This window comes from Canis aureus, chromosome 3, assembly GCF_053574225.1.
Source record: "Canis aureus isolate CA01 chromosome 3, VMU_Caureus_v.1.0, whole genome shotgun sequence".
NCBI classification, from domain to species: Eukaryota; Metazoa; Chordata; class Mammalia; order Carnivora; family Canidae; genus Canis; species Canis aureus.
Window position 1 is genome coordinate 58,230,302 of NC_135613.1, and position 15,242 is coordinate 58,245,543.

The 15,242-nt window shown below is 52.6% G+C and overlaps 1 long non-coding RNA gene across 7 annotated transcripts in view; it reads right to left on the reverse strand.

Moving 5' to 3' along the window:
- Nucleotides 1–15,242, reverse strand: part of LOC144311103 (uncharacterized) — a 76,803-nt gene that overhangs the window by 45,190 nt on the left and 16,371 nt on the right. The window contains exon 3 of one of the 7 annotated variants that reach the window (XR_013376662.1): nt 165–270. The exons of the other annotated variants lie outside the window; for them this stretch is intronic. This is a non-coding gene — a long non-coding RNA (uncharacterized LOC144311103). The remainder of the gene's footprint in view (nt 1–164; nt 271–15,242) is intronic. 7 annotated transcript variants of the gene reach the window in all.

Sequence of the window (15,242 nt, forward strand, 5' to 3'; positions counted from 1 at the left end):
TCCACACCAGAGGCAGAGTGAGGTTGTAGGTCAGGGTGGACTCTGGAGCCACACCACCTGGGCACCAAGCCCGAGTCTGCTGTCTATAGGGTGTGTGACCCTGTGCACTTTCCCTCTGTGCCCACAGCTCCTCGTCTACAACATGGGCCAAAGAGAACTCTTACTTCTTAGAGCTGCTGCATCCTGCAGGTCCCTACAAGTCCCCTTTCTGAATACAGGGAAGGGTTTCTGGGCTGGGGGCTCTCAAAGGTATCGGCATCACCTGGAAACCTGTCAGAAAAGCAGATTCTTGGTCCCTTCCCAGGCCTGCTGACTCAGAGATCACTGTGGGCCCAGCCATCCATGTTTCCTGTGCCCTCCAGGGATTCTGGGAGCGTGACCCTGTCTGAGAACCACCCATCTGGGCAGTTACATTGGCGTGGGTTTTTGAACTGGGCTTATCTCAGTTCAAACCTTGGCTAAGCCCTTCTGCAGGGAAAGTTGGGTAAGTTCTGGAACTTTCTGCCCTATGGTGGTCTTAGAGATAAAATAAGGATCATCATCTTACCCTGGAGATCTTAGTCAGGGTCAAAGAGGAGAAAGCAGTGGTAAAGGGCTTATTAAACTGTGGAGTGCCACCCAAGGTCACCAAGTCACACTCTCCTCTGTGTGTCCCCTGCAGAGCCTCCCTCCCTGATGCCCTTGGGTCTGGGGTGACATGGGAGGTGAAGACATGGAGACACATTCACATCTCTGCCCTGCCCCCATCACCCAGCCGCCAGCAGAGCCTGGAGCTGCATGCTGGAGCTGCAGTTTGAGCAGGAGCCTCCGGACACAGGCGGCCCAGCACCTGTTCCCATCCCCGGCCAGGTTTCACAGCCACCCTCCAACCCTGGGCTGGCCCGAGCCTGGCTGTGGCTCCAGGTCGAGCTCCTGAAACCGGCTGCTCTTGAAGACAGCACAGCATCTGAGTCCTGAGTCCCTAAAGAGTGTACTGGGGATGGTGGGAGTGGAAAGGTCAGGCTTCTGACAGCCTGGGCCCCATGCAGAGCTCTCCCAGAGCCAGAGCAGGTCTGGAGTTTGCTATCCACTGGCCAGCGGCCACACGTTCCCCTGCCCTCCGCAGCCATCTGTCTGCAGGCAGATCAGTCCCACAAGACTCCGCCAGGTCAGGAAGCCACCACAGGCCCCCCAAGTGAACCTTCCTACTCCTGGGCTCCTGGGAGGATTTGGCAAGACCTGCTCACTGCCCCTGAAAGGCTCTGACCACTGAGGCTCCAAGGAAGATGGAGCCTCACTCTCCCACAGCAGGCAAAGCTGTCCCCTGCTTTATGCTGCTGTGCAGAAGGGCCCAGAACAAGGGGCTCCCCAGGGCCGGCCCAACAGCCGGAATGCCACAGGGTAGAAGGTTCTCAGGTCACTCCCTCCCGAGAAGCAGGGCTTCAACCCTCACATAGCTGCTTCTGGTGTTCCATTCTCCAGGCCCTGGGCCTCATTCCATCGTGGGGAGGTGGCACCTCACAAAGCCAGCCATTGCCCTACCAGCGGGTCTGCCTGAGGCTGGCTCATGCTCAGGGGCCTATGTTGGTGAACAGCCATCCTGAAGCTCTTAATCATTGGGGGCCCAGCCCTGCGGAGGGGAGGGAAGTATAGCCAGGGGGCGAGGAAAGAAGCTGAGCTGCAGAAGCGCTCACACAGCTCTGGAGCCGGGACCACGTTGTGCAGCTCCACTGAGCTGGGGCACGATCACGGGATGCAGATCGCCCCGGGAGGGGGGCAGGCCCCTGGGGGAGGTGTCCTTCTGCAGGGGGCAATCCTCTAGAAGAGGAGCAACAGGTGAGCGACCAGCCTACAGACCCCCAACAGCAGGGGACTTGCCCTCCATGTCCCACAGTATCTACCCTAGGCCCCTGAGAACACAGAGTGAAGTGGGGCCAGCATTGTCCTGCTGCTCCTGGGCCAGCAAGGCGGCTAGAGGAGACGTGGGGGAGATCTCCCAGACCCCACCATGGAGGCAATGACACATACCACAACCACCCAGGGAAGGATTCTGAAGGCACCCAAGGCAAAGCTGCTCCAAGTGCTTGTGACCTACCAGTGACATCTCTAGGGGGAAACCAACTCAAAGTTGTGCCCACTGTTTACCCATCATGAATCACTCCTGGGCTGGGGTGCGATGTCCCAGACCCGACTGGTCATCTGGTACCAGTGACTTGGAATCCAGCAGCCTCAGGCACAGGACCAAGAGACACTGGCAAAGTGTCTCTTGGTACACGGAAGATGCATGGGCTTTGAAGCCACGGTCTCAATTTCAAGTCCTGGCTCTGCCACTTGCCTGCTATGTGACCCTGAACAAGTTACTTGACCTCTCTGAACTTCCACTTCCTGCCCTGTAAAAGGGGGGCCATGATAGCTACTTAGGGGGCTGTAGATAGGGTTAAATGAGACACGAGCTGTCCAGTTACTACATCTCACAGAAAGAGTTAACTGTCATGAAAGAGAGCACACACACAAACTCCCCTTGCTCTGTGTTTGCTGAGCCTCATGGTGCTCCAGGGCCTGTGCTAAGGCTTCTGCTGGGGAGTGCAGAGAAGAGAGAATGCTGGGCGTGCCCTCAGGGAACTCTCCGCCTGGTCCAGACCACGTAGCACCCTCATGAAGGGGTAAGGACAGCAAAGTCCCCTTTCCCATTTCAGACTGAATCCCATAGCAACCTCACACAGGAGATAGTTTTAATCCCTGTTACAGTTTACAGACGGGAGAACCAAGGCTTCAAGAAGACAGGGACTTGCCTGTGCTCGGAGGAAGAACAATCCAGCCCTGAGGATAGGAGGGCAGAAAAGCGTGTGTCTACAGGAAATCTGGGGGCCAGATGCTGGCATGTCCTCATCCTCCTCCCAGTCCAAGGTTCCCAGCTCTGCTCCTTGGGACTCCGGGGCTCTGACAGAACCCTGACGTGAGGGAGGGGCTGCAGAGCCCGCTGTGGGGCTGGTGAGGGCCACACTTCAGCTCACCCCTCGCCCTGCCATGGGCAGAAGCCCTACAACTAACAACACGTGTTTTCCTGGGCAGGCTACTTCCTGGGCAGGCCAAAACAAGGGGGCTACAGGTGTGGCCCGAAGCAGGCACACACCCCACCTCCTGTGGCACTTGCTTGAGCTTAGCACCCGGCAGCTCTGGAGCTGGGTGAGCACTGGGCATGAGCTGGCAGCTGTGTGGCCCAGGTGGTCTACACCTGCTGCAGCCTCTCCACCAGCATCTGAGTAGGAAAGCGACAAACACCTTGTGGCTGGGAAAGGTGGAGCCTGTGGGAAAGGCGTTGAAATCAAGAAGCACAAGCTGCTCCTCCTCTGCCTCCACTTCCTTCCCCGTCCCCACTGGCCAGAAGCCCACACACCTATCCCTGCAAACCCAGCGCCTGGCAAAGCCCACTCCCAGGGGGGGTAGCCGGGCTCTCAAATGAGCAGAGGCTGTCGTGTTAACCTGTTATCACCAGGTTCAGGGCTCCTGGCAGCACCCCCTCTGCCCTGGACATGGACCCCAGCCGGGCCACAGCCCATCCCACAGGAGGTCCCTGCTCAGAGGGAGCCAAGGTTTGGCTTCTCTTATCCCTGTTTTTGGAGACGCACTTGTTCCCTGGGGCGACTCATGGGTCACTACAAACCTGGCAGCTTAACACCCAGTAAGCTGCCCCCTCACAGCTCTGGGGTTCACAATCAAGGTGTCACCAGTGCCATGCTCTCTGGGGGCTCTTGGCCAACCAGTCTCTTGCCTCTTCCAGCTTCTGGAGGCTGCCCAGGGTCCTGGCCCCATGGTCACACTGCCTTCTCCAGGCCCAAACAAAGGCCCTCATGCCTTCCATAACGATTCTGTGGTGGCATTGGGGCCTACCAACAGCCCAGCATAGACTCCTCCTCCTGAGACGCTTACTTCAGCTTCCTCTCTACCACAGCACTCCTGGGGCCCCCACCGAGGCTGTTAGGACTCCTGCACAGAGGCTCTCAGCCAGCCCAGCTGAGAGTTCAGGGAGGTGGAGTTCAGGCCAATGAAGGCTTGCATCCTCTGGGGTCAAGCGGTCCACTAATCTGAGCTGAGCAGCATGTCCCCAGCCAAGGAGCCACACATGCTGTGCCCTCCACTTGAACACTACATCCCTTGGTCTGGCCAACTGCCGCTCATCCCACAGGCTCATCTTACACTGTCCTGCAGGGGAGGCCCCCCCACAACACGAAGTTAGACTCCCCTACACCTTGTCGGCCCCTATCGTGTTTGCACCAAAGATGTATGTGCACGGTCACATGTGTAAGCACACCGTGTCCCCACTAGACTCAGACACTGAGGAAAGACCACTCAGTCCTGCGTGAAGAAACAAAAGATGGTCTTCTGGGGTCTCTTGCATCCCTCTAGAAATAAAGAATTCAGCAGCTCCTGAAAAGCCTACCCGTCCCTCCTTGGCTCTGATGTGCAGAAGGCGACCCCAATTCCACTTCTCTAAGTGGCCCTTCTCTGTACGACAGCCCCATCCTATCGTCTGTGCATGGGGGACAGCACCAAGAGCCCCCGCGTGGCTTGGAGAATGATCTAGAATACACCCAGTCTTCTCCACGCTCTCTGACCTTCTGAAAGGTCTTCACGTTTTGGCTTTACCTATGACCCAACCCACAGGCAACATCAACACAAGACAGCAGAGTAGAGTTTAGGAGGAAAGCAAAAGCTCATTAATTTTCAGGAAAATGCAAGTGAAACCAAAAATGTGATCCTACTTTTTAGCTTCCAAATGTAACAAGATTGATAAGACACAGTACCAGCCAGGGTGTGCGGAAAGGGGCACTCACAAAGCCTGTCGGTGGAGCCGTGATTTATTTCAACCATTCTGGAAAACCATCTAGTGGGAGTTATTCAAGTTGAAGACATGGAGTCCCTCTGACCTAAGAGCAGTGCTGCTTCTGGGAATCTCTCCAACTGAAATAAAAGCGCCAGCCCAAAAGATGCATGAGCAAGAATGTTCATGGTAGAAGTGTCTGTAGCAGAAACACAGAACTGACAGCCCCACGTTCTCTGGACTACAAAACATCCATTACAGTGCAGGTTCATCTATGTAACCTGATTTGCAGAGAGGTGCACAAAATATTGAGTGGGGAAAAACAACAAGAAGTACTATGAACAGTACGGTTTTGTTTTTTAAAAAAGCAGTAGTAAATGGAGCATCTGGGTCCTGCTGTATCTGGAGGCAGCAGGACAGCAGGGACAGCAGGGGCCTCGGCATGCCAGCCCCACGTTTGGGTATGGGGCACACAGGTGATGGTGGCCAGGAAGGTCCAGGGCCCGGCTCCCAGAGCAGGTAGGACAGAACTACCCACCGGGGACCATGCTTGCAGCTCACACCCTCAGAAGAGCCCCTCTGGGGCCTGGCTCTCCCTGCAGGACAGGTTCTGCCCCTCTCCAGGCAGTTGTGTCAGCATCATCACAGGCCAGAAGACACAGACACGGAGACAGCACACGTGCTCATACACACATACACAGAGGCTCACACACAAGCACACACGTGTGTCCACCCACCCACATCAACATGGTAAGGACCCGTGTGAACAGGCACAGTTGTGGGCAGACAGCATGCCGTGGACAGCAGACTGCCAGCGCCCAAGGCCACCCTAAGCCTGGAAGCTAAACAACTGCTAGGCAGGCAGCGCCTCCAGCCCATCGGCCAGTGAGTCCAGCCCCGTGGAGGGATGTGGCAGGCACTTCCCCAGCACAACTCCTGACTGCCGCTCTACCTGAGCCCACCACCACTCGGAACCAGGAGGCGAGGAGGCCGAGGTAGGTGTTCAGGCGAAGAGCAGTCAGAAGCCTCAACTCTGAGTCAATCCCGTCCTATATTAGTTAAACCTGCAGTCCTTCCATCGGTAAACCTCACAGCTTAACAGATACTCCAACAGAGATAGTTACGACAACGTCCCCAAACTATTAGCTGTTGCCACCTCTGGGACAGGATTGGGGAGAAGGGACTCCACTCTGCAGACTTCTGTGTCCATTGCATGTTTACAACGAGCACCTAATCCTTCTGGAATTTACAACTGTTACAGAGACTAGCTGTTCTCTGGATGTCATGACCGGGGCCACGTCCTTTACCTTAGAGGATCCTGACAGTGGAGACCCGAGGGAACAAAGAAGCCCCTGTGGCCTCATGCCCTCAGGGCTCTAGAAAGGCCCAGACAGGGGATCCCTGGGTGGCTCAGCGGTTTAGTGCCTGCCTTTGGCCCAGGGCGCGAACCTGGAGTCCCGGGATCGGGTCACGCATCGGGCTCCCGGCGTGAAGCCTGCTTCTCCCTCCTCCTGTGTCTCTCTCTCTATCATAAAATAGACAAATAAATCTTTAAAAAAAAAAAAAAAAGAAAGAAAGAAAGGCCCAGACAGGAGAGGGCACGGAGGCATTTCTGAGCAGCCTCAAAGCACTTACTGGCAGAGCCAGGGAGGACTGCCCTGGGCTCCTGGCACCCAGCCCCTGCTCCTGCCCGCATGAGCCGCAGCCCTCTGCACACTGAGGGATGGAGGGGGCCCAGCTGGACCTCCCCTGGGGTCGGCAATGGTTCGGAGCTGCATCTTAGCTGCCCATGGCCCCTAGCGGCCACCCAGGGCTGTCTTCTCTGGGACAGAAGCCATCACTGCAGGGAGGTGGTTGCTATCATCTCTCCTCAGAAACAGATAAGACCTGGATGAGGTGTGGCACATGGAGGGGGCACCTGTCCACAACCAGTGTCTCTGGGTCTGCAGGATACCAGGCCCCCCTGATGTGGTGACCACCATTAGCCTCAGCTCCCCCTCCTGGCTAAGCATCTGGCATTTCAGGCACGTGGCATGAGCGCCGGGACCAACACCCACCCTCACAGCTGTCACGGGGCTTCTCAACCAGGGTTCAAAAGGCACAGGCATGTGGGCTCAGGCCCCAGATCCTCGGCTGGTTCTGATGTGTGATCCACGGACAGCCCGTTCTTGGTGGTGTATATGCTGGACCTTCTGTTTGCCCCTTCCCTCACTGTGACCCTGCGGTAGGGCCTTGTCTGCAGGTCGCACTTGTATATTATTTCAGATGAACCTCCTTTGGACTAAAGTGCCCCAAAGCGGCAGGCCTGGGAGGTGGTTGGGGGCTCACTTCCTTCTGGCATCCCTCTGCATTGGATGTGGGCGGGAAACCAGTCTCTGTGGAAGGAGCAAACCTGTATTGCCTCACCTAAGTCCCTCAAGCCAACAGTCAGTTCCAGCAGTGAGCCACCAACCTTACAAGGATCAAAGGCAAGGACTTCAAGCTGCTTGACATTCCCTAGGAATGTTAAAACACCAGGCCATGTCAACCAGACTTTCCCACTCTCAAGGCTTCCAGAACACTCCACTGGGTGAACTTCCAGTTAAGTCATCATGAGTGGAACGTAGCCACGTCTAGCCTCTCACCATCCAGGACACGACTCACCCCTGGTAGCTGCTCACTGCTGCATGTTGCCCTCCAGCAACAAGAGCTTAGTCCTGGCTTCCCTAGCTGCACCCATGGGCCACCCAGCTCACCCAGAAACCAGGGCCAGAATTGCAGAAGGAGCATCCCCCAACACCACGTGTGGCCCTGGACACTCATCCAGAGCTGTGTCGCCGAGGCCCTATAATGAGAGCAGGCTCAGGGCAGTGCCAGTCAGCTCCCCCAGGCAGGAGGGGCCCTAACCCAGATGGGTGTGGAGTGCAAGCAGACTCAGCTACGCTGTCCTCACCACCTGCAGACACAGCTGGGAAAAGGATTCAAAGTCAACAATCTTTCATATTACGCTTATCCACTTGGCTGTCTTTTAATGACAAAAATGACATATGCCAAAAGCAAACAATGAGGCACAAAAAGAAGCCAATCTCCCTCCCTGTCAGCAGCACTCTGTGGCCCGGGTCACTGTCCCAGGGTGATGGCCAGTGGCATGCCGTGTCCCTCCCACTTCCTCTGTGCCTGTAAACATGCAAACACATATGTTTCCGTGTTCTTTTTCACTGAAAATGAAGTCATGCACTTAGGAAACTGAAATGTCTTTTAACAAGTATCTTTCTAGATCAGAAGATACAGATGTGAGTTGTTCTTTTTAACAAGTGTCTGCTAGTCCATATAGGTAAACCACACATTATTAAAACATCCTCCTCCTCGTCGGCGTTTTAGTCAGGATCCTCCAGAGAAAAAGAACAAACAGGAAGCATACAGAGAGAGAAATTTATTTCAAGGAACAGACTCATGTGACTGTGACGGCTGGCAAGTCTAAAATCTGGCAAGTGAGGCCGGCAGGCTGCAGGCCCATGGGAGTTTCAGCTTGAGCCAGAAACAGTCAGTGAGCAGAATTCCTCCTCCTTCTGGGCAGGGGAGTCTTTCCTATAAGGGTCTTCAACTGATTGGATAAGGCTCACCCATTTCATGGAGGATAATCAATGTTTCAAAGTCTACTGATTTAAGTCTTAATTTCATCTAAAACATACATACACACACCCTCCACAGAAATATTCAGAATAATGTTTGGCAAAGTATCTGGGTACCAGGGCCTAGTCAGGTTGACATAAAAAATTAACCATCTCGGCAAGCATTCAAACATTTACTGAATCATCACTAATTGGGAAATTCTAGACTGTAATATTTTTGTCCACATAATTTTCTTTAATCTTCTCAATAAACCATGAGGTACACAGAACTGCCCTACCACACCCACCACGAATGAGGCTCAGAATTCAGGTTTGTCTAACAACATGATCTGAGCTCTTACCAGCTCCTCCCTGTAAGGTGGGTTCGACAGCAGCGCCGGCCGACAGGGTTGCTGTGTTGTAAATACACATGCAGACAAAGTGCCTGGCACACTGTAAATGTCCAACAGAGACAGAGACTACTTCTGCTCCCAGCAGAGTGCAGGGGCCTGGACAGCCCTTGCTCAAAGTGCAGGAGCACTCCCACAGCACGTGGGTGGGCGCAGCAGGTGCGCAAACTATTTACAAACCACACCCGGTGCCTGCAAGCTGGGAGGCTCCTTAATTAAGAAGCAGCCTGGCCCACCACCTGGCAGTGTGTTTCCATTTCCTGGCCTGAGCTTCGGTGTTGCCACAGTTGGCTCTTTGCAGAGGAGATCTGAGAAACATTAGCGCTCTCCGAAGCCCACGCTCCAGACCTACTGGGGAGCCCACCTCGCCATCTGCCACGGGCCCCACACTGAGCATGTACCAACAGCCCGAGTGCAGGGTAACTGAGGACCATGTGTGCCACACACTTTCGAAGGCTGAGGGGGAGGCTGTGCAGCTCTGTGCTGGGCGTGCTCCCCACCAACACCCGAGCCAGGGCCCCAGGCCAGCTCTGCACAGTAGGACATGGTTCTCACTGCACATTCCCCAGGTGCTACTCTGACCCTGTGCTCTTTGTACTGGACTCACCTCAGGGGCATGAGATGCAGAGAAGTCACTGCCAACTGCTAGTGTCTGCTGCTTTCAAGCCACCCAGAGCTGGAAGGTGACTCCTGGGACCACAGGCAGGGCACACTGCTCTGCTGTCCACCACCCCGCTGCACATACACAGACATACCTCCACGCCCATTTAGGCATGAGAACTGGGGTCACTGCATGACCACTGAGGCAGTTTTTCTCTGGGCTTCTGAGGTGGAGACAGGAGTGTGAGCACTAAAGGGTGATAAATGTGGGCAGCACTGACCCACCGGCCACCATCCTCACCCTGATCCATGTGGGAAGGCCCCCACTGCTGGGAGAGGGCGGTGGAGGGACAAGGTGATGCTGACCAAGTGTAGCTGAGCCCCTGCTCCAGGAGTGACAAGGAACAGGAGGGTCTGGGGTTGGTACCCACAACCTGGGGAAGCCAGCTTCTCAGGGGTACAGATGATGGGGGTGAACACCTCAGGATCTCCAAGACGGGGACTCAGAGAAGGGCTGAGATCAGGCCAGCAGTCCCAGTAAGCAGACTGGTAAAGGAAACTTGCCCTGGAAGAAATGAAGTCACTCACTGGGCACTTGGGAGTCAGGAAATAAAGCCAGCTTCAGAAATCAAGATCATCACACTTTCCCCCCAACCAACTTTGTGACCACTAAAATTCCATTCCCAGGACACAGACAAATGCCAGGTGTGTGGCTCCTCGGGAGGTTCTTCTCCGTGGAGCACCGAGCGCAGCACTCGACCTCTGCTGGGAAAGACAGCTGCCGACTCTAGAATGGGCAGAAGCATGGGGCTGTCAGGTGGAGATTTCTGAGTTGGAAGTGGTAGGACTGCCTGCAGGGAAACTTAACTTAGTTCATATTCTTGCTTGTCATAAGAGGGTTTATTTCCCCCAAGTCCCCTGTTCTATCATAGTCTGAGTCCCCTAGAAGCACATTTTGAGATTAAGGTTTGAGAGCAGGTGGTTTACTGGGTGGTTATCATCAGGAGCTCTGTAGGAAGTGGGAAAGGAAGGGGGCCAGTGCCAGGTGCTTTCACCAGCAGGATGTCACTGTGGGCAGTAGGTCTGGAGCGCTCCCCATCGCTACTACCAGAGCCAGGAAACTGGGTTCCTTATTCACCCACTTCCCTTTGTCGTTGGCCAAGGGCTGCTCCTGGAGGCGCTTAACATCAGGGCACTGCAGCCTGGCCTGCACCTTGGGGTGCTGAGCCTGCACCTGGGGGCGCCGAGCCTGGCTGGTGTTTGCAGGGGGTGCAGGACGCACAGAGATGCTACTCTGGGCATTATTGTGTCTCATCCTGTCATGAGACAAGCCTTATCTAATCTCAATCATGAACCAAGTAAAATGATACACCCACTCTGTAGAGAAGTAACCGTCTTAAAATTGGGAACATCTCTACCATTGGCTTTGACATCCCACCCAATGCAGAAAATCCTGCTGAACCAGCATTCTGAGCAAAGTCATCTGCACTTGAGTGACCCCAGGACAGCAGGACCTTTTCTCTTCCTGAGCCCACCTCCCCTGCTGTACAAAGTCCAGACTGTGAGACACAGGGCTTCATCTCACTTCAAAACATCTCTCCCTGTGATTTACACCTATTAGACCAGCACTTGCTCAAAGACAGAGTATATAACCAAGGGTATCTCTGTAGCCACAAACAGGAAAACAAAACCAAACCAGACACTCTGTTGTTTGTGGGAGACAGAACAATGACCCCCAAAGATGCCCAAGGCCTAATCCCTCAGAACTTGGGAGTGTTGCCCTCAATAGCAAAAGGGACTTTGCAGGTGTGATTAAATTAAGGGCCTTGAGGTGGGGATATTGTTCTGGATTGTCCAGGAGGGTCCGTGTCATCACAAGGGACCTTACAAGGGCAGAGGGAAGCTAGTAAGTGAGAGGAGATGTGAACATGCAGGCAGAGGTCAGAGGGTTAAGGATGCTGCTTTCCAGACAGAATAGGACCAGAAGCCGATGAAAGCCCCTGGAAGCCAGAAAAGACAAGGAACAGAACTCACCCCTGAGGCCTCAGAAGCAACACAGCTCTGCTGACACCCTGATTTTGCCCTAGTGACACTCTGACCTCTAGAAATATAAGACAAGTTTATGTGGTTACAACCCACTAGATTTTCAGTCACCTGTTACAGCAGCAATAGGAAATTAGTGGTCCATCTTCATGGCGGCCCTTGACATAGTGAAGTCAAAGACCACAGCCCTGCCTCCCAGTTTTTTCAGCCACCTCTCACAAAACTGATCTCTAGGCCTTCAGGGTCCCTGTCACCCTGCTCAGTAAACTCTAGTGCCCACGACTATGTACCTCATCACGTGGTGGCCCCACACGATGGACATGCGACTCCATTTGAGACAGCCCTTGATCTAAACAGCCCTTATCTCCATCCTGTTTATGTTGAGATGGCCCTTGTCAGACTGACAGCCATACACAAGTCCCCTTCCTGTGAGACATTTCAGCCTGTTCCCTATGTCCTGCATGTGCACTCTTTTCAAATCAAATGTATGAGTCTATATTTCTTCTGCTCACCCCTTAAACTTAGTTTTCTTCCTAATTCTGACCCATTGTTCCAACCCAGCTAAGTCACCTGGGAGTCTGACTTCCAGTGATAAGGAACCAGAGCGCGCTCCCCTGCAGGGCTCCACACCTGCTGCACCCTTTCAGAATCTGCCCTGCCCCTGGCCTGCAGAGGCTGGAGCCATGGCCTATGCCCACAGCTATCCCTTTCCTGATCCCCCAGAGAGAAGCACAGCCCAAGGACAAAAACTGGAGGTTTTTCTAAGGACAACTGAGAAAAAATGCAGAGGGAGTAGCAATCTAATCAATTTGAGAACATTAAAGTGGTCCCAGAACTGCACAGATTCATGCTGTATGGGCCCCTGTCCAGAGGCAGGGCCCCCAGGACCATCACAAGATGCCCACAGATGTCTCCTTGACTTTATTCCCTGAAGACAGGCTTCATAGACCCCCCACTTCCGATGCTCCCACACACGTGCCCCCTTGCAGAAGAGCAGGGGTCTCCCCACTACCTGGAGGGCAGCACACGTCCACGTCCCCTGGACCATGAAAGCCTTAAGTCATGAGGTTCTGTTGAGTAAGAACAAACCCTCTCTGCTAATTTCTTCATAGGCTCCCACCTATTCCCCAGCTGAGAAGCAGACATGTAGCTGTAATCACCCTCAGTGAATTAATAAAGATACTCAGTGAAACAGCCAAAGGCAGAGAGCTGGAGGACACACTGCAAACCTTCGTCTGGCTTCACCCCAGTTCAGCCTGACCATTGGGCTCCAGATAAGCCCAGGATAAGCTCATCCTTCCCATATACAGCTGGGCAGGGACCTAGACCAAGACAGAGTATATAACCAATTCTATATAAAGAACTCTTACAACTCAACAACAAAAAGATGACTCTTTTTTTTTTAAATGGGCTGAGCACTTCAGTAAACATTTCTCCAAAGGAGACGTCCAGATGGCCAACAGACACATGAAAAGATGCTCAACCTCACTCGGCATCAGGGAAATGCAGATCAAAACCACCACGAGGTATCCCCTCACATCTGTCAGGATAGCTAAAATCAACAACATAGGAAGCAACGGTGTTGGTAACGATGTGGAGAAGGGGAGCCCTCATACACTGCTAGTGGGAATGGAAGCTGGTGCAGCCAATCTAGAGAACAGTATGGAGGGTCCTCAAAAAGTTACAAATAGAGCTACTCCAGAACCAGCAACTGTACTACTATGGATTTACACCTCCCAAAAAATGAAAACACTAATTTGAAAATATACATGCACTCCTATGTTTATTGCAGCATTATCAACAATAGCCAAATTATGGAAACAGCTCAAGTGTCCATGGACTGATGAATGGGTAAAGATGTGTGTGTGGGAGGGGGTATATAAAAGAATACTATTCAGCCACAAAAAAAGAACAAGATCTTGCCATTTGCAAGGACATGGATAGAGCTAGAGATTATTCTGAGTGAAATAAGTCAGTTGGAGAAAGACAAATATCCTATGATTTCAATCATATGTGGAATTTAAGAAACAAATGAGTAAAGGGAAAGAGAGAGACAAACCAAGAACCAGACTCCAGACTCTAGGGAAGAAACTGATGGTCACAGAAGGGAGGTGGTGGCAGGACAGGGGAACAGGTGATGGGGATTAAGGAGGGCATTTGTGATGAGTGTCAAGTGATCTGTGAAAGTACTGAATCACTATGCTATACAGCTGAAACTAGTATTACACTTTATTTAAATATACTGGAATAAATATAAAAGTTCCTCTGAATTTAATCATGCAAAAGTCATATTTGCACATGATTTTTATTTATTTTTTTCATGACATATTTATTTTTTATTTTTTTAAGATTTTATTTATTTATTCATGAGAGACACAGAGAGAGAGAGAGAGGCAGAGACATAGGCAGAGAGAGAAGCAGGCTCCACACAGGGAGCCCAATGTGGGACTCGATCCCGGGACTCCAGGATCACACCCTGGGCTGAAGGTGGCACTAAACTGCTGAGCCACCTGGGCTGCCCTGCACATGATTTTTAAAGTATCTCCACCATTGATTTAAAAAGTGGGGGCATCTGGGTGTCTCAGTAAATGAAGCATCTGCCTTTGGCTCAGGTCATGATCTCAGGGTCCTGGAATCAAGTCCTGTGTCGGGCTTCCTGCTCAGCAGGGAGTCTTCTTCTCCTTCTACTCCTTTCCCTGCTCGTGTGTGTGCTCTCTCTCAAATAAATAAATAAAATCTTAAAAACACACACACACAAACAAAAAGCATGCTAAGTGAAGGAAGCCAGACACAGGAAGTCACACATTGTATGATTCCATTTCCATGAAATATTCGTAATAGCTAGATTCCTAGACACAAAAAGCAGATTCATGGTGGCTGGAAGCTGGAGGAGGGAAGAACTGCCTAATGGGTCCAGGATCTCCGTCCAGTGGGATGAAAAAGTTTTGAAGCCAGAGAGAGGTGATGGTTGCACAACACTGTAAATTCACTAAATGCCACTGAATTATTCACTTTAAAATGGTTAATTTTACGTAATGTGACTTTTAACTTAATTTTTAAAAGTCTAGTCTCCACTTTCAACCCAAGAATTTACCTTCATCCTCCCAAAACTGCACTGAGATGACCAAAGCAACAGGGAGCTGAGCACGTGTCCCGGCCTGGCTGCTGTGACATGCCTGCACTGGGAGCTCACCAATGGCAGAAATTCACCTCTCAGCTCTGGAGGCTACAAGACCACGATCAAGGTCGCAGGTTTGCAGTCTCACAGTTGGTCAAGCCGCTATGTCCTCTCATGGCAGGAGGCAGGAGGGAGCTCTCTGGAGTCTCTTTCATACGGGCACAGTCCCATCACGGGGCCTCCACCTTCGTGAACTAATCACCTCTCAAAGGTCCTGCCTCTAATACTGGGGGTCAGACCTGAGCAGAGGAAGCCAGTGGGGGCACAAACCTTCAGTCCGTAACAAGGCTCTACAGCAAAGACGTGTGTAAAGCCTCCTCTTGGAACAGATGGAGGGAACGTGGTCAGCAAAATGAAGGAATGAATGAATGAATGCATACATACATACATACATATGTAAAACAGGCTTGTGATCTATACAAGGAAATGATGGATCCACCTGGGAAATAGGTAGAAAGGTCTCCAAGCTCAAGGCAATGGGGACCTGGAGCAAGAGAGGGAGGGGCCTGCGCAGGAGGTGGCATGCCAGCATGCCCATGAGCTGTGGGCAGGACTGGCCTCCACATGGTCCCGTCTGGGTAAGTGGACACAGATGCATTGTAACACGCTAAAGACATGGC